The sequence below is a fragment of the Canis lupus genome, chromosome 3, assembly GCF_003254725.2.
Source record: "Canis lupus dingo isolate Sandy chromosome 3, ASM325472v2, whole genome shotgun sequence".
Lineage (NCBI taxonomy): Eukaryota > Metazoa > Chordata > Mammalia > Carnivora > Canidae > Canis > Canis lupus.
Genome location: NC_064245.1, coordinates 82,288,207 through 82,316,081, shown reverse-complemented (window position 1 = coordinate 82,316,081; position 27,875 = coordinate 82,288,207). Strand labels below are relative to the sequence as shown.

General features: G+C 34.9%; 1 long non-coding RNA gene across 7 annotated transcripts in view; it reads right to left on the bottom strand.

Moving 5' to 3' along the window:
• LOC112653731 (uncharacterized) overlaps window positions 1-27,875 on the bottom strand; it is a 79,678-nt gene that overhangs the window by 23,481 nt on the left and 28,322 nt on the right. For 4 of the 7 annotated variants that reach the window (XR_003132455.1, XR_003132457.1, XR_004814655.2 and 1 more), the window contains one exon: window positions 8,214-8,273. The exons of 2 other annotated variants lie outside the window; for them this stretch is intronic. This is a non-coding gene — a long non-coding RNA (uncharacterized LOC112653731). Of the gene's footprint in view, window positions 1-5,032; window positions 5,476-8,213; window positions 8,274-27,875 lie in introns of those variants that run through there. One more of the 7 variants, XR_007409975.1, reaches the window with a different exon arrangement.

Here is a 27,875-nt window from a genome sequence, read left to right as displayed (position 1 = left end):
GACTTCATGAAATATTTGCTGTTATTTTTAATGTCATCATGTAATTGATTCAAAAATGTTTAACATCCTCCTACTGTATAATTTCTAAAGTTTCTGTTACAGATAATGCTTGGCAATCTAAAGGTCACTAAAAGATGTTTAAGGAGCAGTCTGCTTACATAGGCTCATCTGACCATAGCTGCTTTTCATTGTTTTAACCCTTCCTGTCCTTCTTGTCTAATTTTTATCATCTTACAAAGGCTTTTCCTATTTTTTTTTCTTTTAGATGTATTTATTTGAAAGAGAGCAAGAGAAGAGAGAGCAGAGGGAAGGGAAGAGGGAGAGAGAGAGTAGGTATGTAGATGCATGTGTGTGGAAGTGTGGTGAGGTGGGATGGGCTGGGGGAGGGTCAGAAGAGAGAGAGAGAGAGTGAGAGAGAGAGGGAGAGAGAATCTTAAGCAGACTTCTCACTCAGCACAGAGGCTGACCTGGGACTCAGTCTCACGACCCTGAGATCATGACCCGAGCTGAAATAAGAATCCGTCGCTTAATCAATTGAGCCACCCAGGTGCCCCCTAAGTAGGACTAAGGAAATAAAAACTTTCAATGAATATATTATTATAAATTTAACTCCAGAATCTCACATATTTTATTTAGGGCTGAACGTTTCATTTTTCCTTCTTTGTTTTAATATATAATCATCAATTTTATCTGTAAATAGATGGATATTATTCGACTAGTTTTTTTAATCAGGCACAAAATGATTAAATTCTACCCTATATTTGATGGCAGACAGTGTATTTTTCTTCTTGAAAATTTTGACTGCTGAATAATTTCAACTTGGCCTTCTGATTGTTTGGTTGTTTTTTATTATATGTGTTATGAGCTACATTCCAACTTATTTCAAAACGGCCTTCAGCCAGGACAAAAATCAATGAAACTTCCTTTTTTAAAGTTTAAGGAGTTGCTTGTTCCTGTGATGCCATTTTGACTCCCCTTTGTTAGGCATGCTGAGATATAACTGACAGATTCATTTCTGAAAACTAAAAAATTTTACATGTTTAAAGTACATTATACTTTAAAATGACATCTAATTTCTAAATTCAGTTTAGCTATTATAATTTATAGCACAGAAATTTCTGTAGAAATCTGAAAATGGTAATATTCTCTGTTAATGAGAGCAAAATCATATTTTGTCTATATTTGTCATACTTGATTTGGATATAAATACTGGTTCTAATAATTAGTAAACAATCTTGAAGAGCTTATACTCCATCTTTTTGAACATCAGATTCCTCATTTCTAAAATAATAATAATAATAATAATAATAATAATAATAACCACCTCCAAGTTTCCTGTGGGATTTCTATTAAACAATGTAGTCAAAGACTGGAACATAATAATTGATCAATAAGCAATTGTGTTATGATTATTAAATTATTTTTATATAAGCAATAATGCCCCCATGCTTTTAAAAATTTAATTCACTCACACATTTATCTTATTTAACATATATTTGTTTAATACATGTGTCAGGGACTTCTAAATTCTGATGATATAGCATCACAGACAAGAATTTTGCCCTTTTAACATTTATTATCTACTGGTGAGAAAAAAAAAAAAACACGTATCAATGGGATTCATTAAAAGTGAATTTCAACGTGATTTCGTTAATAATAGAATCACCATACTTCATAGTGCATTATATTCCCAGGTATTAGTCCTATACATATGCAAATATACATATTTGATCCTCACAAGATTATCACATTTATACTCTTTGTATCACATTTTAAGGTGAAAATCATCAGGTAATACAGGGTGAAGTAACTTGACCATTATCACAAAGTCAGAATACAGCAAAATTTGAGGACCTCTGATATTCTGGTTTAAGAGCCTGACTCTTAATTACTAAATCAGTCTGTCTTGTTGCAAAAAAACAAATTAGTTAATAAAATAAATAAAATAAAATAAAATAAAATAAAATAAAATAAAATAAAATAAAACTGAAGAAGGAGTTCAGAATGTCCAAGTTATTTCCATGTACCACAGGCAAACTCCTTGAGAACCTTACTCTATTAATGCAATCATAGCAGGTGTTATATAGTAGATGACTTAGGGCTCTATCTCTCTCTCCAATTCTCATCCATATTAAAATAACTTGAAGTTATTAAATATGAAACCAAGTTTTTTGCTTTTTAACTCGTTTCAGTAAATAAAATTCTATAGCAAATACACTAAAATGTTACCTGATATTAATTGCTTAATTTCATAAATAAGAGTCATGACTCTCATGATTATAGAAAAACACATCAAGGTGACATGTGACCAACCATGTATGAATGCAGGTGATATGGGTTTAGAAGAGTGAATTATCTCTCTTTCCTAAAGGGGTTCAGTTTGCTTCTTCCCTACTGATTAAGCACTACAAAATTTAAAATCTTGGCCCTGTTTCATTTTAGCTTGTCGAATTACAAAATTCAAATTTCTATGATCGGATCCTCCCTCAGAATCTCTTTGCAATAAACTTTGCTATAACTGAAGTGTATCTTATACTTTCTTGACTCCTGGGATACAGGGAACAATTATCAGTGTTGGACGCTTTAAAAAGGGAATGGATACAGAGAGTTAGTGGATAATTTTCCCTAATACTTTTCCTCTCTAAATTGTTACTTTGGAAAGAATAGAGATGCAATTATTTTCCTCCTGAAATCCTATCCAAAGCCCATGTTATTAATGTAAAGGAGCAGGAAATGAAACAGTCATTGGGTATGTTTCCTTAACATATAGAACAGCTACAGCAAAAACTTTCTGATCCTTCAACTACTCAGGGTGCTTCAGTACATTTACTAACCAATCCTCTCATTGTGAGGTATGAAAACCTTCCCCATATTTAGTTACTTGGATTTATTTTCATTAAGTGGCCATTTTTCTTAGCATATATTCTTCCTTAGACATAACATTCAGAAAGGAAGACTGATGAGAACTTGAATTATCATAACCCCACTTTCTAGCAACCAATAACATTTACATAACAAATAGCATGCACACACACACACACACACTATATATATATATATATATATATATATATATATATATATATATATTTTTTTTTTTTTCCCCTCCTGGAAATGGGTAGAGTGAAAACACAGAGAAGGAAAAAAGAGAAACAATCAGGATAAAGGAGGCACTAGCATTTATCTCAGGTACTTTGAAATATTTTCCCTTATTAATTCTTACAATATCCCTATCAAACCCATTTCCAATGATCAGACCTCAGATCATTTAAACCGACGTTCAGTAAGTAGCAAAAATAAATAAATAAATAATTAAAATCTGAACCTACATCTGTTTTACTCCAAACCCATGCTCTTTCCAATAATCATGTTTCTTCAGCAAGCAGGCCCTTTAACTCTAGTTTCATTGCCAAGTCCAAAATTTATCATGAGACTGTTTCCAGTTTACTGTTAAAAGAAAACTTTGCATGGCATCTAAAGAAAAGGATGTGATTCCACAATCAATTCTGACTCTTTAGGATCTGGAGAAGAGAAATAGTTCTCACCTGCTTTCTGGAACTGTCAGAAAAAAAAAAAAAGTCCTGGAAATAGTGTGTTAGAGACAGACAAGCTTTAACACACAAAAGGAACAGGAATCTTTCCTTCAGTTTCTGAAGATATAGAATCATGGTCATACCTTTCATTCCACCCCCTGGAATTGCATTTGCAAAGGGAAAGCTGGATGCTGAATCTGAGAAGCAGACTCAAGTTCAAACTGGCACTAAATAATCTAAGAACCCCCTCAGGAAGGTATTTTGAGTCACAGAAGTTTGTAATTGGAAATAACCAAAGAATAAAACTAACTCCTTCATTTACCAATGTGGACATTTTTAAATGCCTTGATAACCTTCCCAACAAGTCTAAAGTGATAGTGACAGACATAGGATCAGAATCCAGGAGTGGTGGAATCCAGGGTTGTTGTAAATCCCATAGATTTTCTTATCCCTTAAACAAAGAGATTAATTATCTAAGACTAAATCCCATAGATTTTCTTATCCTTTAAACAAGGAGATTAATTATCTAAGAGTTTTCCATTTATACAATATTGTTTGCTTTTTATTTATTATTTTGTGTTTTATATATAAATAATGAAAAGAATATCAACTTTTATAAAGATTTGGCCATATACAATGCAGATATCTAATTTACAAATGATATCACAAATATCTTTGAAGGAAGTTTAGAAGCCCTAAGAATAAATTTGCAGATTCATCATCTTTAACCTGCATCAAAAAATACATTTTTGATTATTTGGGACAATGAAAGAATATCTTGGCCTTGGATTATCAACCACGATCAAAACACAAGTATGTAATTATAAGAGAAATCAATGACATATGATGAAATCCTAATTTGTTAGTCAACCTAACAAATTAAAATGAAAATATTTCATGAGTGACTAAAATTTTACATAAAACAATTGAAAATGTTGTCTTAATATTAATCATCTTCCATTTCTTTAGTTATACCTTTTCTAGAGTCAGATGAGATACTCAATGTCCAAGCAGACCTCTAGGACATAAACACATCACAATCTATCACATAGTGACCCTCTTTTTTAAACCTGAAAGTAGCTGTCATGTACAAGACCCTGCCCTAAGTGACATTGTCACTTAGACACTGACCTTTTGTTCATGTTTGTGTCCTTCATGTTTACTTTCATATAAGAAACTGGTTTGTATCGTATTATCTTTATACCCCCAGCACCCATTACAGTGTCTTGCACATAGTAGGTGCTCAAAAAATGTTAAACAAATGCTATATGCAAACAATTATGCTAGCAATACAATCATAACAAAAAGGACTACACAGCAATACTATAAAATTCTGGTCCACTAAAACAGCAGAGTCTAATAGTAGCCAGTAAAAGTAAATAGTTATAATGGAACATAAAAATAAATTTTTGTATAAGATTTGTGAGTCTCTTAGGAAGCAGCAATTAAAATAACCAAAGCAAGCCCTTTCATAAACTGTTTATAGTTGACAAAGGGTAGAGACACATTCTCTTGAGCAGCAGAAAATTTCAGCACTTCCCAAAAGCAAACAGTGCTGTTTGGAAGAAAGGGAAAGCATTGATTTTAGTTAATGAATGTTTTTCAGCTTTTTGCTATACGAGGTTCTTAATACTGGAGACATTTTCTTCATAGCAACAAATGGATTGACTGTTGCCTTGAAAATACCATCTTCTGGCTTTTCTCTGTTGCCAGTGCTCAGTAAATGCGGTCTCGTGTTTGCCGCTGCCAATGCTCACTCCATTTTTCAAATTAGAATCCATGCCCTGGAGTGGTGTAGTCAAAACATGACTGACATTGAGTGGCCATTCAGGCAAGGTAGTAAAGGTGATGGGACTAATAACAGTTTCGTGGATCAATATCGGTAAGTGCTGATTTTCAGATTCCCCTCCTTGACCAATTTTGGTGGAAGTGCTAATAAGCACTGAAAGAGACAAAACATAGTCAAAAGTAAGAAAGAAAGAAAAAAAAAAAACCAACAACACATTGCTTGCTGTGTTATTTTCTCTTGAATCACACAGTGTGGGCCAAACACCTAGTTTTGAAGCAACGCCCTTGCAGAATGGGTTGCTTTGGGATAGCCTGCTCTTCCATAAATGTCCATGAAAGGACGAAGTGGATGAGAGTGACATTGCTCATTTAATGAGTTTTCTGACTGGGTGATTCATGAACATCGAACATCCATGTACTGTCCTTTTTAAGCAGTCTAACATCTTTTTGCTAGTTCTTTTAGATTTGGTCATCTGGTAGCAACCTAGGGGAACACATATAGATACTGTATTTATTTTCTAATTCTATTAACCAAAATTATATTCATTTATGAATTGTGCATGTATTTTTAATTATATTAGCAAAAATCATATCCATTTATGCATTGTGTGTGTATATGTCTAGTTTGTCCATTGTTTTCTTCTGATGTTCTAATGTTAGACTATGCTTTTTATGTGTATCCTCTGGATTATGATTAAGAAACAGTGAAATATACTAATTATTAGGCTTGGCTAACTACTTGAAATTAGAACCCCCAAATCATAACGACTTAAGTGAAATAGAAGGTTATTTCTCACAAAGGCAATCCGAGATAACTCTAGATCAGTTAATGTCTGGCTCTTCTAAGCTGTATTATTTAGAAAGCCAGGTGATACAGGTCTGCCTTCTTGAATTCATGGCTTCTAATCCTACCCAAGCTAGGAGGTCCAGATGTCCAGCCAGTAAAAATGAAAAAGGAGGAGCATCTGGGTGGCTCATTGGTGGAGCATCTGCCTTTGGCTCAGGGTGTGATCCTAGGATCCTGGGATCAAGTGCTGCATCAGGGTCCCCTGAATGGAGCCTGCTTCTCCCTCTGCCTGTGTCTATGCCTCTCTCTCACAATCTTTAAAAATAAAGAAAGAAAATAAAAAAGAAAAAGGAGAATAGTCAGGAGGACGCATCACAGAAGAGAAGGTGAAGGTGGGGCAGAGACAGTGGGGAATTGTAAGTGATTAAGAACCAGTCCCGAAGGCTTCAGAGAGCACATGTTACTCTGCTCACATTCTATCAACTATAATGTGCTCAAACCTAACTCCGAGAGAAACTGAAAAAAAATGTGTTCTATCTCTGCCCAAGAAGAAAAAAAAAAAAAAACAAAAAACAGGTTCTAGTGAGCAGGTTCTCCTTTGGCACAGGAAGTGGGCCACTGGGATAAAATACCATGGAATGCTCAGAAATCTATGTAGTCTGGCTTTAGCCTCGGTTTGATCACTTCTTATTTTAAAACTATTATTACGATTATTTCCCCCTGACAAAATCTCCCAGATAAGTTTTTGCTTATTTCTCTTTATCTACCAAAAAGCATTTCCTTTAGGGAAAATGTTTATGCACACAACAGAAAGGTTTTTATATTTTAATATATTCTACATGTTTAAGTAATAGTAAATAGTAATGGAAAGTATTCTCAGTGGTATATCTGTGAACCAGGATTCACTCTATCATTTTTTTTTTAGTCAATGAATAAACTAAATTATATTCCCATCGTATCACTGGCTTCATAATCTATGTAGTAGAGACAACCATTTACAGAGTTTAAAACACATCTTCTGAATTTCTTTCATGTTGCTTCCTCTCCATTTCTTTTTTTTTTTCCTCTCCATTTCTAACTTAGACTACTAGAAGCTAATTTTTCCACACAGAATTGAAATTTTATAAGAAATTCACCGGTGAAAGTAATTATACATTTGTAAGAGTGTTTTTTAAAAGATTTTATTTATTTATTCATGAGAGACACAGAGAGAGAGAGAGGCAGAGACACAGGCAGAGGGAGAAGCAGGCTCCATGCAGGGAGCCCGACGTGGGACTCGATCCCAGGTCTCTAGGATCAGGCCCCGGGCTGAAGGCAGATGCTTAACTGCTGAGCCACTGGGGCTGCCCTGTAAGAGTATTTTTGAGCCTATTGACAAACCAGACAGGAAGTATGTAGATTTCATGCATGGAAAAGCATAAATAAAATTCATTTTTAATCATGTAATTGTACTGTCATTTGTTTCCATGTAATTGGTGAAGAATTGCATTTATATTCATACCCTGGGTCCACTTTTGGAATAAAGCAAATGTAGTGTGAAAATGTCAGTAACATACTTTTGAATTATTGCTTTTAAGTGCTTTACTTTTTGGTGTTTGGTGAAGTGTAAGGAATATGTGGTAGGATAACATTGATGCGTAACCTGAGTTTATAAGTAGGAGATTAATTAAACAAACAAAAATACCGAAGTATTTATTTCATGTAAGGTCACTGCAATAAGACAATGACCAAAAATATGAAATGATTCGTTTAAAAAAAAAAAAAAAACAGCAGCTATTTGAGTGCAGGTGTCTGTGTGTTTGTGTGTAGAGAGCAGCGAGTGAAGGGGTAAATATACGAGTATTCTATGTTAGAGAGGCCATGGAATTCACCCAGCCTATAACACTGATTTTATAGATTAATTAGGGAACTGACTTTTTTTTTTTTTTTTTTTTTTAGATTTTATTTATTTGACAGAGGGAGAGAGAGAGAACGTAAGGAGGGGGAGTGGCAGGCAGAGGGAAAGGGAGAAGCAGACTCCCCACCCCCCATGGAGCCAGGAGCCCAATGCCTGGCTCCACCCAAGGACCCTGGGATCATGACCTGAGCCCAAGGCTGATGCTTACCCAACTGAGCCACCCAAGGCCCCAGGAACTATCTTTTTCTGAGTCACAGATTCTTCAGCCCTAAAGAGAAGGGAAAAATAGTATATTGGTCCCAAGGCTAAAAGAGAATTAATTTAAAGGAAAGGACATAAGTAAAGCTCAGCCCTCTGCCTGGCATTTTACAGGCTTTCCATAAATACTGCTTCTTTGCCCTTTTCCACTATCACAGGCACATATATGGGCAGAGCCAGAGCCAGGATCGAACTTGAATTTCTGGATTCCTTAGCTAGTATGTTTTCTGTTTAAGTTTAGTAACAAGCAGTTGTTATTTTAGAAAATTCAGAATGGGTGGGTACACTTGAATGCAAGTGTTTTCATGGTGCGAGTCTATTCAAAATGATTCCCCACCACTGACACACACACACACACACACGCACACACACACACACACACACACACATAGAACAGAAAAATAAATATACAAACAACAACAGCAAGCAGTCCAAAGAGAAACAAAGCAGGAGTGAAAATGGTGCTGGGTCGAAAGGGAGAGGGGCCACATCATGTACAGAATGCATGTATTCTTCCCTTTTTGTGCTTCTTAAAAACAATCTCAACATTCACAGTGCTTGATATTTTCAAGGAAAGTGTCTCATTTCCATTAACAAGGAAACCTCCTAATTCACAAATATACACAGTGGGTGATGTGTGTTAATAGCACTCTTAGCAACCGATAATGTGGTGCAGTTAATGTATCTCAGCTTGAATTAACTTTACCACAAGCCATTGTTTCCTTTTTATACAGCACAGGATCCTGTGGAAAAATCTCTTAGAATCTCACAAGGGGAATTCAATTAACATTACTCACTACTGTACAGCAACATAAAAATGGAGGCTATTTTAACCTTTCTCGAGTTTCCTGCTGATCAATTCAATGCTCTCCATTAGTTTAACCCCGGTTACCATAAACTCATCTTCATTGTTCGGAAAATACCTCTTCACTTACAGGGCAGAGTATGACTGCCAAAGGGAAGCCAGGATAGCCGAAAAGGACCAAAAAATGCCTGAATATAGTGTGTAGGTTTGTCCTTGGCATAACATTACTTAACATGGTGCATTTTAACCCCAGGACCTTCTACTACTGCAACTGACTCAGCCCTACGTATCATGTAGTTCCACTAATTGGAGTATCCTTCACATTGCAAAAATCCTAGATTTTTGCCATTAAAAAACCAGAAAACTGTAACATGGTTTTAATTAAACACACAAATGATTGCGCCTTTCTGAAATAATGTCATAGGCAAGAAAAACATTCAATAGGCTAAAAAGCTAAAGCATCCTTGACACCTTTCTTCTTCCTCAGTGCCCATACTCTATCACATAGCGTGATAGATTTATTCCTCAGATAGTGTTTTTTTTCCATCCTCCCAGTCACCACTCAACCAACTCTAAAAGAGCAACCTCCAACTGATCTCTCAGAAAACATTCCAGCATCCTCCAACTCCTCCCTTGTATTGCAGTAAGAGTTGTCTTCGAAATTCAAATCTCCTCATGACATTCACTTTGCTAAAATATTTCCGTGGCCACCCCAGAGTCTTCAGATTAAAGAGCAACATCCTTGCAGACAATCTTGCGTAGCTTGAGTGTTTTGTGCCTCACTCTACCCTTTGATCTCTGGGGGGGGCTCTAATCACATTAACCATTCAGTTTGTTGACTATGCCAACCCTTTCCAAATGTTTGTTAGTTCAATTGTTTTACTAACACATGCACAAAAAAGCAAGTTCTATGAGAAAGACTTTGCCTTTATTTGCTGTCACACATCGTGGGTGCTGTTAATAATTATGAGTTTAATGGATGAAGATAAAGAAAACACTTTATTAATGATGCCTCCCATGGTTCCAGAGGGACTGGAAAAATTTTAATTCAGTTCACCAAGCACATTTTATATCTTCCATAATTAAATTCCTAAATTTGGATTGTTATGTAATACTCATTCAACAAATAATAAATAAGAGAAAGACAGCACATTCCCACAAAGTGCTCACAGTGTATTTAGAAAGACATCCATGCTTCCTAATGATTTTGTATTATTAAATGTTTCACCTCAGAATGACAATGTCAAATAAGCAGATGATACTATTTAATATTCCTCAGTATGAAATGAAGATGGGTTAGTTCCCTGTATTTAAGAAAAAACAGAAACAAACAAACAAAAAAACTGTCTTCAAGGCAAAAGTAAATCTTTTTAGATTTAGGTACTGGAACTGACTCAGCCCTACCTATCATGTAGTTAGTAGATATATTTTTCAATTGTTATTAATCAAGTTAAATGGAGTCCATTTCCTTTAGCTCTTAATAAAAATATACTCCTATCAAGTAATATGGCCCGACTAGCCCTCCTTACTACCCGTTTAGAACTTGCATCTTCCAAGTATACAATTGTCTTACTTACTCAGACTATCTTCATGCACTTATTACTGCCCCATGGGTGTGTAGGGGTTATGCTCTCCGAGTGCTCATCAGCATGGGAGGCTTGCTGAACAATCAAGAGCATGATAGGAAGACTAGAACTGTGTGGAACAGCTTGAATTCTAACACTGATAGCAGAAATTTCTACTTAGTGGCTTTGCATGTGTTGAAATTTCAAACTTCAGTGTCCTTATATTTACTAAGAGGGACAGTAGCTCTCACTTAGACTAGAAGGTAATTATGTGACACGGTTTTAAAATTATAAAGTTCTCTTTGTCAAATAGTATCCTAAGGCTTTTGGTCCCAGAAGATAGTCCTAAAAAAAGAGAACTTTGGTCAAATGTTTTGTAATCTAAATTATCATGAGAGATATACAAACAATGTCATATATTAAAATTCAGATAGGCCATGCCTTCAGGAAAACTATTTGCTTGTATTTAACACAGGGCTTTGCGAAGCTCTTTGAATCATGGAAACTTTTTTTTTTATATATATATTAGTAAAATACAGTAAAACTACTGTTTGAGATAATATAACATTAGTTTGTACTTTTATACATGGAACATATTGAATCAGATTTCTAAGAAAGAAGGAAAATGGAAAAATGAAATCATTACATTATATATAATTTTGGCATATATACTATATTGACATATGGTATTATATTATTTGGATGAGAAAAAAATAAACAATTGGTTACATATATGCATTTCTCACCTTTAGGCTACCAAATGTAAAGATATATCAAACTTTATGAATACTTAGCACCAGATATAACTAGTCAAAAGATAAAATAAAACTACCTTAAATTTCTTTCCCCTTACAAATGTAATAGTGACTCTATTCTAACTTTTTTTATTCTAAATTTTAATTTGAGATTACAAAGACAGATTGAAAAAGTGAATCAGAGCACTTAAATGGATAGCTGAAATCTGTTAGAAACATTCTCTATACCTCCAATTAACCTAAATTATTCAGATGTTTGCTTCCCTTGTACTTTTCATGTGTTGTAGAATAATTTATACTCTAGAGTCATTATATTTCAATTATTCAAACAATATAAGTACGGCTTTATATATGCTCAGAATAGCTTGTTTAAGGAATACCCTTTTGCATTATTTCTCAATGCTCACTTGGTAACCGTGACACATACTTGGTTATGTTTAGTTTATTTATTTTTTATTTATTTATTTTTGGTTATGTTTAGTTTAAATTAAGAGCTAAAGATACAATTGTTGAATGGTTGTAGCAGAATCACAATTTTATTTGACTTAAGTTGAGAAAAGGGTATGGGTTAGTTCAGTTTCATCCCTATGCATTCACTTCACTTATTATAGATGTAAAAGGTATCATAAGCTAATGGAGCATGGGATTCTCAGTGGTTTAATTTTCAAGACTGACTTACAATGATTGAGATTTAAAATCGTTTCTATTTTGTAAAGACCAAACCAAATCAAACACATATAAATAATCATGCCAGAAAATCAGCAAATCTTTCTTTGAGTTAAAAAATTATCTTGCAAAAATGAATTGCTTTTTAGAGTGGTGGCCCTCAAAGTGAGGTCCTTTAAATAGCAGTTGCATCATCAAGATCAAATGAGAAGTTGTTATAAATGCAAATATTTGGGCTCCACCACAAATCTGCTGACTCGGAACTTCTGAAAATGGAACCTAGCAGTCTGTTTTTTTTGCAAGTACTTTGGGTGATTTCGATGACCTAAAGTTTAAGGGTTTATGTCTCCAGGAACATTGGCAATGTCTAGAAACATTTTTGTTTGTCACAACTACAGAAGGGTCGCTCCTGGCATTTAGTAGAGAAAGGCCAGGCGTGCTGCTAACCATCCCACAACACCCAGGACAACAACAGCAAATAATTACCAACAAAAAACTACCCAGCCCAAGATATCAGTATTGCTGAAATCGAGAAGCCTCGCTTTAGATAAATGAATAGGGACCTCTAATACTAACAGTTTTTTTTTCTATCAATGTCACCTATTTAGGTAGACCCAAAACAGGTGAGAAGTATATCTCATACACTTCTATAAGCCAAGTGTGTCTACATGTTAAAGATTATTGTGTGATTTGCAGCCTGAGTCTCTGTAATGTCTTTTGAATTAGTGAGTAGATGGACTCAATTATTGGAGACATGTTTGGTCAAGGCTCTTGACTACTGTTTTCAAGAACAAAACTTGACATGTGGAATAGTTGGTTACTATAGTCTTTCATTTCAGGAAGGATTTCCTTTTATATAGTAATGGTTGAAAAAGAAACATTTATCCTGAGCATTGAAATTTGGAGACTTTGCACAAGAGGAGATTCCTCTTGTGTACTGTCTGTGTTTGAGAGTGCAAGACTAGTGGTCCCCAGGAGCTATGGGATGTGCTTTCTTGCAAAATATGGCCCACGTATTTGTTCATTTATTGCTTGATTAATGGAAGCAATTCTTGACTATTCTATATACTTAGTATCTTGTCAGTTCTGAAAATACAATAATGACTCAAAAGGGCAACAACTTAGTAGAGTAAGAAAAAAAAATTTAAAAATAGAGTATAATAATGTGCTGTTTAGAAGTAATTGGTTATTTCATAATTTAGAAGTAATGATATTTCTTCAGCCAAGGAACTGTCATATAACTTCATATAACTTCACAAAGCGTGATTGCTTTTACTTTATTTTGTTTATTTGTTTGTGTTTTCCCTTTGAAGACTAATCCACAGTATCTCTTTTCCCTAGAGGCAGTTAAATATATCGTGTTTTTCATCACTGCAGTGTAAGGGAAGATTCTAGACAGAAGAGAGAAAAAAAGAAAAGGACAGGGCATACAGGTCAGGAAAAGCTGCAGGGCTAAGCACACAAACCAAACATATTCCCAAGACTAACAAGTAAAGCAGATAATCAGCATTTTGCAGAGCCTATTGGGGAGAAAGAAGCAAAAGCTTCTGTGGTCTTCATGTTAAAAAGACACCTCTTCTCTGGAATAAAAAAAGTTCACTCCTGGCATCCCACTTGCTGGTCTGTGACCTTGCTTATGTCATTTAGTCTGTCTGATATTAACTTCTTCTTCAGAAAATGTGTGAAAACATAGTACTAGCCTCATAGGATTATTGTGGGAATTAAATAAGATTATTCCTATAGTATTTTCCCTACAGTTACGTGGATAAATGCTCAACAAAAATTTCTCTTATTGTTATTAATTAATCTTAAAAAATAGAGAATCTAGACTCAACAATATGGGCATAATACACTCATGAGATCGTTCTAACAGACTTCAAATAAAATAGTTTTGAATAATTATGTCACCAGAATGAGAACAGCTGTGCTTCATTGTATTGATGGTATAAAATATTTTTCTTACAGTTTCTGTAATTTCAAAATGCAACAATTTAATATGGATTACTTTGTAAGGTCAAGAAGATGAAAGTTAATTTGAAAAAAATGTCATTTTTAATGAATCAGTTTTAAATGCATTTTAAAAACTGGATGCACATTAATGAATGTAAATCTAAAGAGATATAGAATAGAAAGGATAGGCCTATATCTCATTTTTGCAAATACTGAAGACAAGCTTTCCAAATTAGCTGACTCTGAGTGAATTTGAAAGAGTTAGGAAGAAAAGAGAGAAAGAGGACACTGAAGTAAATTGAATAGTTCATGCGCAGGCATCAAGGAGAAAGGGCAGAGCATCTTTTGCAGACTTGCAAATGGTTTCATAATTCAGAGCAAAGAATATTGAGAAGGATTAGTGTAAGATGAAACTAAAATTATGCCCAGGGTTTTGTGTGAGTTATTAAGAATTATAAATTTCACTGAAATATTAAGGAACCTTTGTATATTTTAATGCCATTGGAATTTCTCTCTGGATTGAGGACTGTAAGACTGAAGCAGGTTAAGAGTGTTAAGACTGTGGCAGAAACCATGGTGGGAAAAGAAAAGAGACTAAATTAAAACAGTCGTCACAGTGGGATTAGCATATAAGAACCAGACTAATTACTTCAATTCTTGATTAATCCTTCTCTCACATTCTATACAGTACTTTTAATGACGAAGCGGATGAGGGACCCTGAGTAGCATAAGGAAAGAATATAATAGAAGGAGAAGGGGTTGTGGGCCATTGGGCTAAAGGGAGGGAGAGACCATGAGTTTAAATTTAGTCCATTATATGGGTTGGCCCTGACACAGCTATTCCACATCTATTAGGCAATTGGATGTGAGAATGAGCCAGTGTGAAGTTTGGGAAAGCTTTTGGTAGCTAGAAAAAAAAATTTTAAAGATTTATTTATTAGAGAGAGAGAGAGAGAGAGAGAGAGAGAGAAAGTATGAGCAGGGAGGAGCAGAGGGAGAGAACCTTCAAGCACATCCCATGCTGAGAGGAACCCAGACATGAGGCTCAATCTCACGATCCCTGAGCTCATGACCTGAGTAACAATCATTAGTTGGACGCTTAACCATCTGAACTACCCAGGTGCCCCCAAAATGGGGGGAAAAACATTTGTGATGGAAGCATTGGACATGGAGTATCAGTAATGATCTGTTTAAAAGAAAGGACAAAATGTGCTGAGAAAATGCCAAGGTCGGCAGAAGCATGGAGTTTATAGAAGGGTACAGGGAAGGAAGGAAGGAAAGGAGGGTTGCACTGGATTTGAAATGCTCTAGAACACCAAAAAATAGTAATAAACTTAGCCTGTTTGGAAACGATACACTACCTACCTAAGCAGGGCCATAGCATTTCTATGTAGCATATGGCCTGGTATAGAGATGTTGTGTTTTAAGAGAAAAGGCTATGAAAGCAGCCTGCCTAGGTTTAAAGCCTAGCCCTAAGCCGTACTAGTGCTGGGACTCTGAGCAAGGGATTAATCTCTAAATTCCTCAGTTGTGTCATCTGCAAAATGGTAGTGATTAGGTAATAAGATTGTCTATTCCTCTTAGTGTTAATATATGGGCCACTATGTGGAACTAGAAAGTGATATATATGTGCAAATGTATGAAATGCATAATCCTATAGAGTACAAATATTATTACTCTATCTTTTCTTATTTTATTCTATTAATGATATAGAAGATTTTCTCTCACTCTCTGATTTTGTCTGCAATAAAAAAATACAGCAGCTGTCCTCTTTTTAAGGCCAACTTTTTTCCCCCTGAATATTGAATTACAAAGTCCTTCTCATTCCTTGGAATACCATAATCATGTCGTATTTCATGTATAAGACATAACAGTAACATTTAAGAATTGTCAAAATGGTACAATATTCATTTCATCTTAGAGCACTGGGTTGGGTTTTGGTGTTTGTTTGTTTGTTTGTTTTGGATAAATAGCTGATTTTTTTTTTCCAGTTGAAGGATTCAAATGTCAACTTATTGATTTTTTTTCATGAATTAGTATTTTTTAAAGGTTTTATTTATTTATTCATGAGAGAGAGAGAGAGAGAGAGAGAGAAGAGAGGGAGAAGCAAGCTACATGCAGGGAGCTCGATGTGGGACTTGATCCAGGGACTCAGGATCACGCCCTGGGCCAAAGGCAGGAGCCAAACCACTGAGCCACCCAGGGATCCCCCTGAATTAGTATTTTTATAGAATGGTTTTTATTTTTTATTTATTTATTTATTTTTATAGAATGGTTTTTAGAGTAATTTCAGTAACTAAATTTTACAGCACAAAAGTCCCAACAGACATCTACCTACGCAAGTTTTTAACCTATTTATACTTTTATTTATTACCTCTCTCTGAAAAAGAATATAAACATCTGAAGTCATTTCAACATATTTCATTTGGCAACTTACTTTTGTTATGTTGTAGTCATGCATTCTATAAATATTTGTTGAACTCTTAAAATGTTCCAGGTACTTCGTGAGTATGGGGATTAAAATAATAATGTAATATGGCCAGTGCTGTTATATATTTAATAATGCCTACTGAATAAACCAAATGTATCAATGAAGTAGGCATAGTCACCATGGGAGTTTAGTTCAATGTGTATTTTTTGAGTAGTACACTGTGTATCCCTCCAAATAGGAGGATCACAATTACCAATTTATTGGATCTGGATCTCTCAGATCCATTCTTCACTGACTTTTCTGGGAAAATTCACTTGGACCTTTAAAACATTTTTTTTTTTAACCTTTCCCAGATGGCATAACATCAGTCTTTGTCAAGAGTTGGTGTTAGAGACATGCTCAAGATAAAAGGGTTTCCCCTATTTATTTCACTGTGCTCCTTTTAGCAGATTCTTTTAGTACACCCAGGGTGCAGTCTTGCAGGGGCGGGGGGCGGGGGTTATTCTTCAGCACCGGGCTCTCCCAGGATGTGTGCCTCCTGCACCACCCAGATTCTATGGCACACAGAGGTGAACACCCTTCCCATGGACTACTTCTCCTGATACCTAAGAAGGCAGATTTCCAGCAAGTTCCACAGGTGTAGCACCAGAGGGACTTCTCTATCATTCAGTGACCATGCTTATTTCCTTTGTAGGGAGGTCTAGATCACAGACCCTGGGGCAGTGCCTGGTCTTTGTATCTGTTGTTTAGAGTTCTCTTTAACTCTTACTGACAAGCCCTCATTACTCTCCAATCCCTTATTATAAGTACTATTCTTTATATTAAACTTCTTATTTTCAGATTACTGTGTAGTTGGTATCTGACAGGTACAGGCCTCAAATCTAAGCTGGGGGCATTTGGGAAGTTTTCCCATAAGAAGTAACTTCTCAGCTGAGTTTTGGATATTGAGTAGATACTAGCTAGGAGGATAGATAAAGGGGAGATGGATGGGGTTTTAGGCAGAGGTAAAGGTAGTTAGAATAAGAAGATGGTTAAGTTACTGTTTTTCAAAGTGTGGCTCAACTAGTAACGTAAGTATCATGTGGGGACTCAAATGAATACAGATAGCCAAGATTTATTGAATCAAACTCTGGGGGTGGACCCAGCAGTTTTTGTTTTAACAAGTCCTCTATATGATTCTTTTTTTTTTTAATTTCATTTTTAAAGATTCTTATTTATTTATTTGAAAAAAAAGTGAGCGAGAGGGAGAGAACATGAGCAGGGCCAGAGGGAGAAGGAGGAGCAGACTTTTTTGATGAGCAAGGAGTCCAATGCAGGTCTCCATCCCAGGATCCTGGGATCATGACCTGAGCCAAAGGTAGACCTTCTGCACTAAGCTGCCCAGGGTGCCCCATCCTCCATGTGATTCTTATGCTAAAGTTTGAGAACAACTAGTTTGACTGGTGAGGATTTAGAGGTGATATTCCTTATAATGATGAATGACTGTGCTATCCCCAGGTCAAGAATAAATAATATTTTAATAAGCAATTTGTGTGTGTGCTAAACTTCTTGAAATTTGATACTATTATTATTACAGTGAAAAAAAAAAGCCAAAACAAAATAAAATAAGCAAACAGAAAAAAATAGGAGCATGTATAGATGAAATAAAATAACATGGAATTTTTTTAAAAAGCAACATTTTTTTTTATTCAGAAACTGTCAGCCTTTAAAATACTAAGTGTTTAATGCTATGTATTTCATTTCCTCTAATAACACCATCCTGTGTCCCACAGAGGATTAAACACTGTATTAAAAAAATCATTATTGTCTTTCAACTTACACAAGCCACATACATCAGTGTGACAATGTGCATAATCTAGTATTAGGAACTTCTCCACTAACAAGGTTTTGATCATTTAATTGATTTTTTTGTGTGTGTGGCCTAAAGTCATTTAACAGAACTCTTATTATTGCAGAGTGGTAACCAGGATGTGTTTTAAGGTCATCTTATTCATGTGAATAAAATGTGAAAAATATTTCCATTAACTAGAGTGCTATATACTTCTTCTCAAGGTTAATTGTTTCCTCTGATCTCCAGTTAAAACTTATTATTCTTAAACTCAGAGATTAGTAAAATGAGAAACAGAGGAAGCATTCAATATCTGGAAGATACTGATTGGAGACTTTGTTTTTAGAGGTATAACAAAGAACATTCAAAATTAGTTCAAAAAGATAAAAACAATTATGATAAATATGATAAGCTCACTCTTAAATGTTCTGTGTTTAAAAGCAAGCCAAAATATATTTGATAAAGAGAAACAGATACAAATTATTTTCCTAAAATAATTTAATTTTAGGGCAATTTAGGAAGAATATGTGTTTTCTCACTCTTTCCTAAGTGAAAATGATTATTAAAACAAAATACAGCCAAGATCAAAGTTTACATTGAGCCTTTTGAAACATATGTGGTCCCAGGCTTATGGGGAAACAGTGATGGATATTAAGTTGTACGGGACCAGAATGTGACCCTCTAGTAATGATCAAAGTGTGTATCTAAACCAGAAATTCCAATTATAAACTATTATTTAAAACTGTTGCAAAGGGAGGCCTGGATGACTCAGTGGTTGAGCATCTGCCTTTGGCTCAGGGCTTGATTCCAAGATTCTGGGATCGAGTCCTGCATTAGGATCCCCGGGGGTAGCCCGCTTCTCCCTCTGCCTGTGTCTCTGCCTCTCTCTGTGTGTCTCATGGATCAATAAATAAAATATTTTAAAAAATAAATAAAACTATTGCAAAACAAATAAACCAATTTTTGTAACTTTTTAAAATTCAAAGTTTCTACTATCCATTACAATTCTGGAAATGTTCTTCTTTAAAATTGTATGGATTACTGAGATTTATTACAGGAAGTTTATCTTTCAATGCTCACTATTTCCATAGGATTTGTCTCCTACATGTGTAGGGACACACAATTATGTTTTCATGCACATTCCAATTTTTCCCCCATTGAAGCTGAGACTCCTTCATTCTTTATGATACATCTACAGGAGCCTCTATGAGGTATAGAATGGCAGCTTAGGAGCTAAATTTCAAATTATGGAATCTTGTATGGTACAACTATGAGGTTGTTAAAGATCTTAAGACTTGTAATTCACAGCCTAAAACCTTGATATAAGTACAATAGAAAAAGTAGATTGTTGGTCCTGAAAGTGGGATTTGGTGGTATATCACTAATTCAACTTGTTGAACCAAGAAAACAGGGAGTTTGAGAAACAGATGACTGCAATTTTCCTTTTGAAAGCATACAGGCATGGAAAATCTCTGATGGGCGATCAACGCTCAAATAAAATCAATCTCAGGTCCATGTTCCTATAAAGAGAAATAATGGAGAGCCCTGCCGGAGAGCAGATGATGAATCATTAGCCACTTGCTCATGTCATCATGATCTCTCCCTTCCATGAGAAAAGCCTTGAGTAAATCACTGCAATCAAAATCTGTACGCTGAGAACATGATATTAAGAGCAATAAAAGTACAACTTAGGTCACTATTTTATAAATATTTGGTCAGATAATATCAAATAAAAGCCTTCTCTTTAGGGCCGTTTAGCTTGGTAATAGAAACAAACAGAACTAACCAGAGGATATCCTCAAAGTCATGGTGTCATTGCTGTAAAATGAGGCTGAGCCCTATTGCAGCCTCCGTATGAAGCTAAGGACTCAAACAAGAATACGGAGACTGAAACATGATGCACTTGTTACACAAAGTAAAAGTTATTTTGGGAAACTTATGGCTCTTAAGCACTGGAAATATTAGGCCTATGCACAAAGGGACAGATGCAACAGAGTGGAACGCCGCCTTCTCACTTTGCCTTGTTATGATACGCGTTTTGTGCATTTTGCTAAATCTGCATAGCACCTTGTCATTTCGGTTATATGTGCTCAATACCTTTTTTACATCCTGAATATTTTTGACAGACCTCTTTTCTGACTTATATAAAGGCATCTAAAAAGGAAACGATGCTACCATCACAAAGAGAAAGCCAGTATCACTTGACAGAAGTTAATAATGCTCATGACTCTGATCCTGAGATTTGCTGTAACTATTAACACAAGCAAGCTATTTATCATCTAATTGATGCAGTCTAATACTAATTAACTAACATGCCTTCTTCCTTCATGGAGCTAGACAAATTGACAAAAAATCAAAGCCCAAGCCCATTTATTGGATTGCAAGATTTCAGAAGACAAGTGATACATAGAAGACCAAGCATAAATGGTTAAGCATAAATGGATTCTATAGCAAAAATGGGAAAGCAGAAATTAGATCACTCAATAGCAACAGTGAATCTAGGAAGTGATGGAAGAAGAGAAAGACATGTTAGCATTCTACACCTAACCAAACTCTTTAAAAAAAAAATATTTTATTTATTTATTCATGAGAGGCACAGAGAGAGGTAGAGGTAGAGACATAGGCAGAGAGAGAAGCAGGCTCCCTGAGGGGAGCCCGATGAGGGACTCAATCCTATGATCCCAGGATCACGACCTGAGCCCAAGGCAGACACTCAACCACTGAGCCACCCAGGTACTCGCCCTAGCCAAACTCTTAAACACAAATTCAGAGGGAAAAGCATTTTCAAATACAGAAGGGCTTACAAATTATCTAATACACACAGATTCTTAGGAAACCAAGAAAAATAAAAAAAATAGTATCTAGGCACCAAGATTTCCTATATTAGAAAGCAAAGAAGTTCAGGGTGTAAAACTTGCTGTAAGGACCAAAGCGCAAATAGTTTGGATTGAATCCATAGGAAAACAAAACAAACATGAATAAATGAATAAATAAATTGATAGATTATCTCATATAGTTGAGAACTGAAAATTAATTATTGATAGATGACTGATATCTGAATTGGTTTACCAAAATAAATAAGGGATAGTTCTTTTGAATTCAAGTAAATAATTTTAAAAAGGCAAATTTTATCACTATAGACATAGAAAATGTTATATAGTGGAAAAATAATCATCAAAGATTACTTGAACTTGCAGTGACCAAAATTACATAATCACAGCATGGTAAGAATGAATGCATATTAAATTCAAATTGTGATATGTCAATATTTGAAGAAATGACAAAAGAAGAGAGTGATAAGATAGCTAAGTCATACTTAGTAGGAAACAGGTGATGAAATAAATACATAAGAATATCTAAAATAGATGAATCAAAATATAGAAGCATAGATGTCATTTGAAAATAAGTTGTAACAGTAAAAGTAGCAACTAAAGGAAATGAATTGTGTTGTCCAGGGATGAGATTAGGTTGAGCTGGAAGATATTAAATAGAAAATATCTCAAAAATTTACATATTTTCCTTTGGAAAAAAAATACTACTCCACTTACTAAAAAAAATAAAATTGCAGTAATGAGGAAATCAGTGTCTATATAACCTTCTGCCCCACCTGTCATAGGTACATGGTCTGCACATCAGGTCTTTTGTGAACACTCTGAGGTGACCAAAGATGGAAAATCATTAATCATCAAGAAGATGATACATGGGGTATAAGATACCTCTCATTACTAATAAACCTAATATTAGCCTATGAATCTGAAAAATAAAGTTTATTTTAATTAATTTAAAAAAATTATTTTAATTTATAGAGAATGTACACAAGTGGGGGCAGGGAGAAGCAGAGAGAAAGGGAGAGACAATCTTAAGCTGGGTCCATGCTTAGCACGGAGCCTGATGCAGGACTTGATCTCAGGATCCTGAAATCATGACCTAAGCCAAAATCAAGAGTCAGTTGCTTCACCAAATGAACTACCCAGGTGCCCCAATAAAGTTTATTTTAATTAGAGTTTACCTCTCATATAACAAATATCTGATATATATTATATCCTATAATACATATTAAATATACATATATAATCATCTTTAATATAGTCTGGAATACTTAAGAAAAAAGGCTTTTGATTCTTGTCTGATTCTGTAGTGCTTGGAAAACATAAGTTTTCAATATATGCTGCTGCTTATTATTATTACTTAAAGAATTTCAAAACTTGTGTCTGAATTATTTGGCAGAGGTAAAAAAAATTCACAAATCTCAGAGCTTATATCACAAAGCTCAGCTAGAGCTTCTTTTTCCACTTAATGAAAGAGAAAAACAATATTTCCTGAGATGTGCCAACAATCAAGTGTGCTCCCAAGTATGGATTTGTGTATTGGTCAAGTATTCCCCGTTCTATATATGAGGAAAAGGACACTTTTTCTGAAGTTACACATCTAGGATTTGAGATTTAAAACGAAGTCAATCTGGCTTCAAAGTTTGGATATCTTTTCTAATCTACAAATCCAAAAGAGGAAGACAAACATTGTAACTGAGAAAAGACCTCCATCTGTAATAAGACAATATTCAAGTCTATAGAAGTTTCTATATTCTTTTTCTTTACCTTCAGTCCTTCTACAAAAGAGAGAAAGAGATGACAGACTTGTAAAGGTTGAGAGATTTGAAAGTATTTAAGTTTGGAAAGCAGTAGGAACCTATGCAATAAATGGTAATATCATTTGCCTGGTTTCATACCTCAGAATGTAACAAAATTTTGGAGTTTAAAAATACAATAGACACTTACTTTAAAATATCATACTTACACTGGGAGGACTTTTGCTAGAACATGTTAAAGCTTGAATAATCATAGCAGTAATCTGGAGAATTAATTATGAAATTCTCTGCAGTGAAACAATTTCCAATTATGTTTCAGACCATCCTTTTCAGTGAGTGTCTTGTTTGCTTGCCGTATTTCTCCCCATGGGCTACTTTGGGAGAACTATTTTTGAAAAATATATTGTAGATTTATGCAGAAGCACTTCATATTTTGAGCACAACTATGCCAAAATGTGAACTCTGGAAGATGAAAATTTGTAGCAAGCATGTAGGGCTAGGGACTATTTAAAGGCTTTGTTGCTCTGTAACAATAAATGGCCTTTTTGCACTCTGTAGGATCTGGTTCCAGAAATTTACATCGGTGCTCAAAGTAGGAACCTCAATGGACTCGAGCAGTAGAAAAAAATCTGAAGGATCATAGCAACAAGGGAAAAATATCCAAAGACTGAAACCCATGACTTAAGCTATTAGAAAAGCTTTGCAAACTGTATTTATCCTAGCGTTTACTTTTAAATCAAGAATTAAATGTAAAATATGTTGGGCAAGTGGAAGATAAATGTTTGCTTTAACAATATTGGAAGAATAATAAGTGGGGATCTCTGATTAGCTAGCAAAGAATTAAAGACAAAGAGTAACAGGGAGATGGGATTATAAAAGTAATAATTTGGCCCATAGAGCAATAACATTTCTTGCTCCTTGAAAGTCTGATACTGGCAAATTGAAAATCAGTAAAAGCTTTTCTACTTAAAAGTCCATATCTATGTCACAAGAACAGCAAAGTCTTTATCTGTTTTGTAAAATATGTATCTGGGTGCATAATATTTATGTGAATTCCTTACAGCCAGAGTGTTTTGATATTTAGAAGAGTTCAGGATTGTTGTTATTATTATTATTATTAAGAATTAATAATTATTATTAGTATTAGTATTGAGAGTTATTATTATTGAGAGTTATTATGAGAGTTATTATTATTGAGAGTTATTATTATTATTATTGAGAGAGTTACATGACATCATTTGTAGGGTTTGACTTAGCATCTCATGATCAAGTACAGTGATGTTTCAGAAGCTAAACATATAGATGTTCTCGAAAAGATAATTCTGATGTCTTACTCATGAATGTGTTTCACATATGTGCAAATGTGCCCAAAGAAATCTGTAAGCTTGAAAAAAAAAAAAACTATATGATAAACCAGGGAGCTTAAAAGCATGTATAAAGGAAGTAAGACACACATAGCAGAAGTGACACACATAGAGATGAGAAATAAACTTAGATTTAGAGAAATCTAAATCTAGAGATTTAGCACTTAGGGAAGCCTCTGAGGCCATAGAGAAAGCCCTTCATTTTTCTGCTGGGGGAAACTGAACCTCAGAGGTATTAAAAGACTTAACTGATATAGTCCTAAGGCAAAACGATGTCGTGAGATTACCAGGGTCATTATTAAAATTACCTAGGCTGTTTCCATGACCAGAGACACGCTCTATTTCTTGCTGTCTTAGAATAATACCTCTAAAGGGAAAGATAAAATCAGTAAATGTTTCCCGGTTCCTACGGTTCCTATCTAATTTACTTACTTTATTTGTCCTAAAATCGATGGGAATTTAATATTGTGATGACCAGGAGCCCAGTTAAGCTCCTTGCAAATTCTCTTTTGCTGCTAAGGGTACTTATGATCTGAATATATCGTACTCACGTGGGATACGTTCTAAGACCTCCAGTGACGGCCTAAAAATGAGAATGGTACCAAACACTGTATATGCTATGCTTCTTTCCTGCACATACAACCCTATGTATATTTAATTCATAGGTTTAAAAGCTTAATTTATAAATAAGACAGAGTAACCGTTAACAATAAATAATAGCAGTCAATTATAACACCATACTGTAATAAAAGTCATGAGAATATGGTCTCTCTCTCTCTCTAAAAATGTCTTATTGGACTGTACTCACCCTTCCTTTTGTGATGATGTGAGAGGATAACATGCCTAGGGGATGAGATGAAGCGAGGTGAATGACCTACATGTCTTGGTGTTGCACTAGGCTACCATCGACCTTCCGCCAATATGGCAGAAAGAGGATCATCTGCTTCTGACCAGGACTGACCACAGTAACCCAAACTGCAGGTAAGTGGGGACTACCCTCTAACCCTTGAACAAACTTTAATATAAATTTTTGTACTTTGTGATTTTATAATAGCATATGTGTTCTACCATCTTAAGCCCCCTTCTCTGCTGGCTTTGTTGGCCTTATTCAAAGTCATTTTTTGCTGCTGTTTATTTTCTCTTTCTCTTTTCAACAACAAATATCTCTCAAATACTGCTTATGCTCTAGGCACCGTGAGAGCCATGCACCCATGAACAAAAAATCAAGATACAATGGGAAGATCAGTAACTAGTTTTGCAGCCTTGAAAAAGTGATGTAAGCTCTTTCATCCCTTATATCTGTAAAATCAGAGGTTATGAGATACATGTGAGATTAGGAAAATAATCACTACTGGGGTGCCTTTTCAATCACAGGTTGTAAAGGATAAGATAGACCGAAGGGTTCAGGTGACATAAATGAGGTAGAACACATTCATTTTACAGAAACTGTTTTGCAGAGTTATTTTCCATTTAATGTTGTGGAAGCTATATGCATTATATTACATACCTACCTTACTTCTACAGAATTATTTACATCAAGGCTGCTAATTGATATCAAGACCTTGAAGGAAAGATATTTGAGGGTGTGAAGGAGGAGAGATTATGAATTCAGAGAGAGAATATGAGGAAAGTGGATATTTATCAGAAAGAGGGAGAGAGAGAGCAAGAGAAAGACAGTTTACTAATAAAGGACAGTAGGGTCCAGAAAAAAAAAATGGGAGAATGGGTGAAACATAAACCCTGTTAGGTGATAATACTGTTTGCTTCGAATTTTTAAAGATGAGTAACCATAAACTTTGACTTTATGATATTAATAATATATGAAGTTGAAATACATTTAATTTCATGTCAAGATGACCATTTTAGGAGCACCTGGGTGGCTCAGTCAGGTAGGCATCTGCTGTTGGCTCAGGTCATGATCTAAGAGTCCTGGGATCGAGTCCGTCATCCAGCTCCCTGCTCCACAAGGAGACTGCTTCTCCACATCCTCCCCACTTGTGCTCTCTCTCACTATCTCTGTCTCAATCTAAAATAAATCAATAAAATCTTTAAAAAAAGGTGATCATTTTATGCATACTGCCCATTGTGGATGCCATGCTACCCCAAAACCACCTTCAGTTCCAGAGGATTTATTTTCTCAGCTCCTGGGAAGCCCTGTTGGCTGACAGTTCTTGGCTAACTGCTCACTTTGGAAACTGCGTCTACCGAAGACAATCGCCTTATGAAAGACAAACTCTGGTTCCTGGAAAGGCAGATAGATTCTGGAGTATAAAAACAAGTCTTTTTTGCCAATTTAGAAAAACTCTGAAGGGTCATTTCCTCTTTAACGTATCCCAGTGGATCAGTTAAAGTCTCTTTTGTGACTATCACAAGCCAATTGATCCCTGTGGCTTGGGGCACTGAAGAGAGAGAGCTCCTTCATACTCCATTTCCAAGTCTGTTTCCCAGGAAACCTGATCTGTTACAATGGTCTTCCTTTACCATATTTTATTATACGATATTCCATAGAGTACTGTTGGATATGCAGTTTATTTATTAAACCAATTTATATGGAATCTATTTTATCTTCATGCACAGAACTGAAAAGATCCTTAGAGAAAAAAAAAAAAAACAAAACAGATTCACTGTACCGGAAAAGTGAAACAATGAAAAACACCATGTTAATTCTCAAGATATTAGAAAAGACCAAAACGAGTTAAGCAAGAAAGAAGAGATAAGATGGTGAGAAACCATCTAAACATGATTAACATGATTAGATCTATGTAATCTAAACATGATTATATAGAGTGAATAACACTTTAACACCATATGCAGACCTGTATACTTTTTCCTTTTGTTCAAAAACACTTTTAATCACTTCATGCATGGTGATTGCAGACACAATACGATGTTCCAAAGGAATAAAATTTAAACATTGTTATTTCCATTATGAAGGAAATATGCAAAGAAAAGTATGGTAATGGACTCCCTGAGCTTTTACAAGTTCAGATTACTTTTTGCTAATGAAAATTTTCTTTTATTTCATTTTGATTTACTCTTACTCATAGAATTATGTATTGTCTGGTTTCATCATTATATTTTTTTCATCATTGTATTTATAGTATCAACACTTTGTGCACTTTTCTAAAGCTTTTAGATGTTCTGAAGTACTAAGCGACAAACATAATAGTAAGGGCCATGCTATAATTCAATTTACAAAGATTTACTTGTTTAGATCTCCCTGAATTACAGCAATAGATCCCTATGCCCTGCTTTCAAAGCTCAACAAACAACTTGCCATAAAAAGAAAGTGTTCATTGATAATAGGATAAATTCAGATACATATGTGGAAGCATGAGAAAAAATCAATAAGCATTTGATTAGAAGAGTGATATTTAGAGTTCTGTATTCATACTTAGTGGTTATATGAAACAGTAACAATCATAAGTGATATAATTCATTCCAAATACTGACTAGATATTTCAGATAAGTCTCAGACACAAAATATGCCAAATGTCTCTGTCTTTTTAAGAATAATTCAAAAATAAAGACCTCGAGAGAATTAATAGTTAATTGGTGATGCGTTTAGAATTGATAGGCAAGGGAGACTAGGAAGTGAATAGTAACTCTGAAGGAAGAGTCTTAAAAGAAAAGACACACTTATTAAGCCTCAAAGAAATGTTC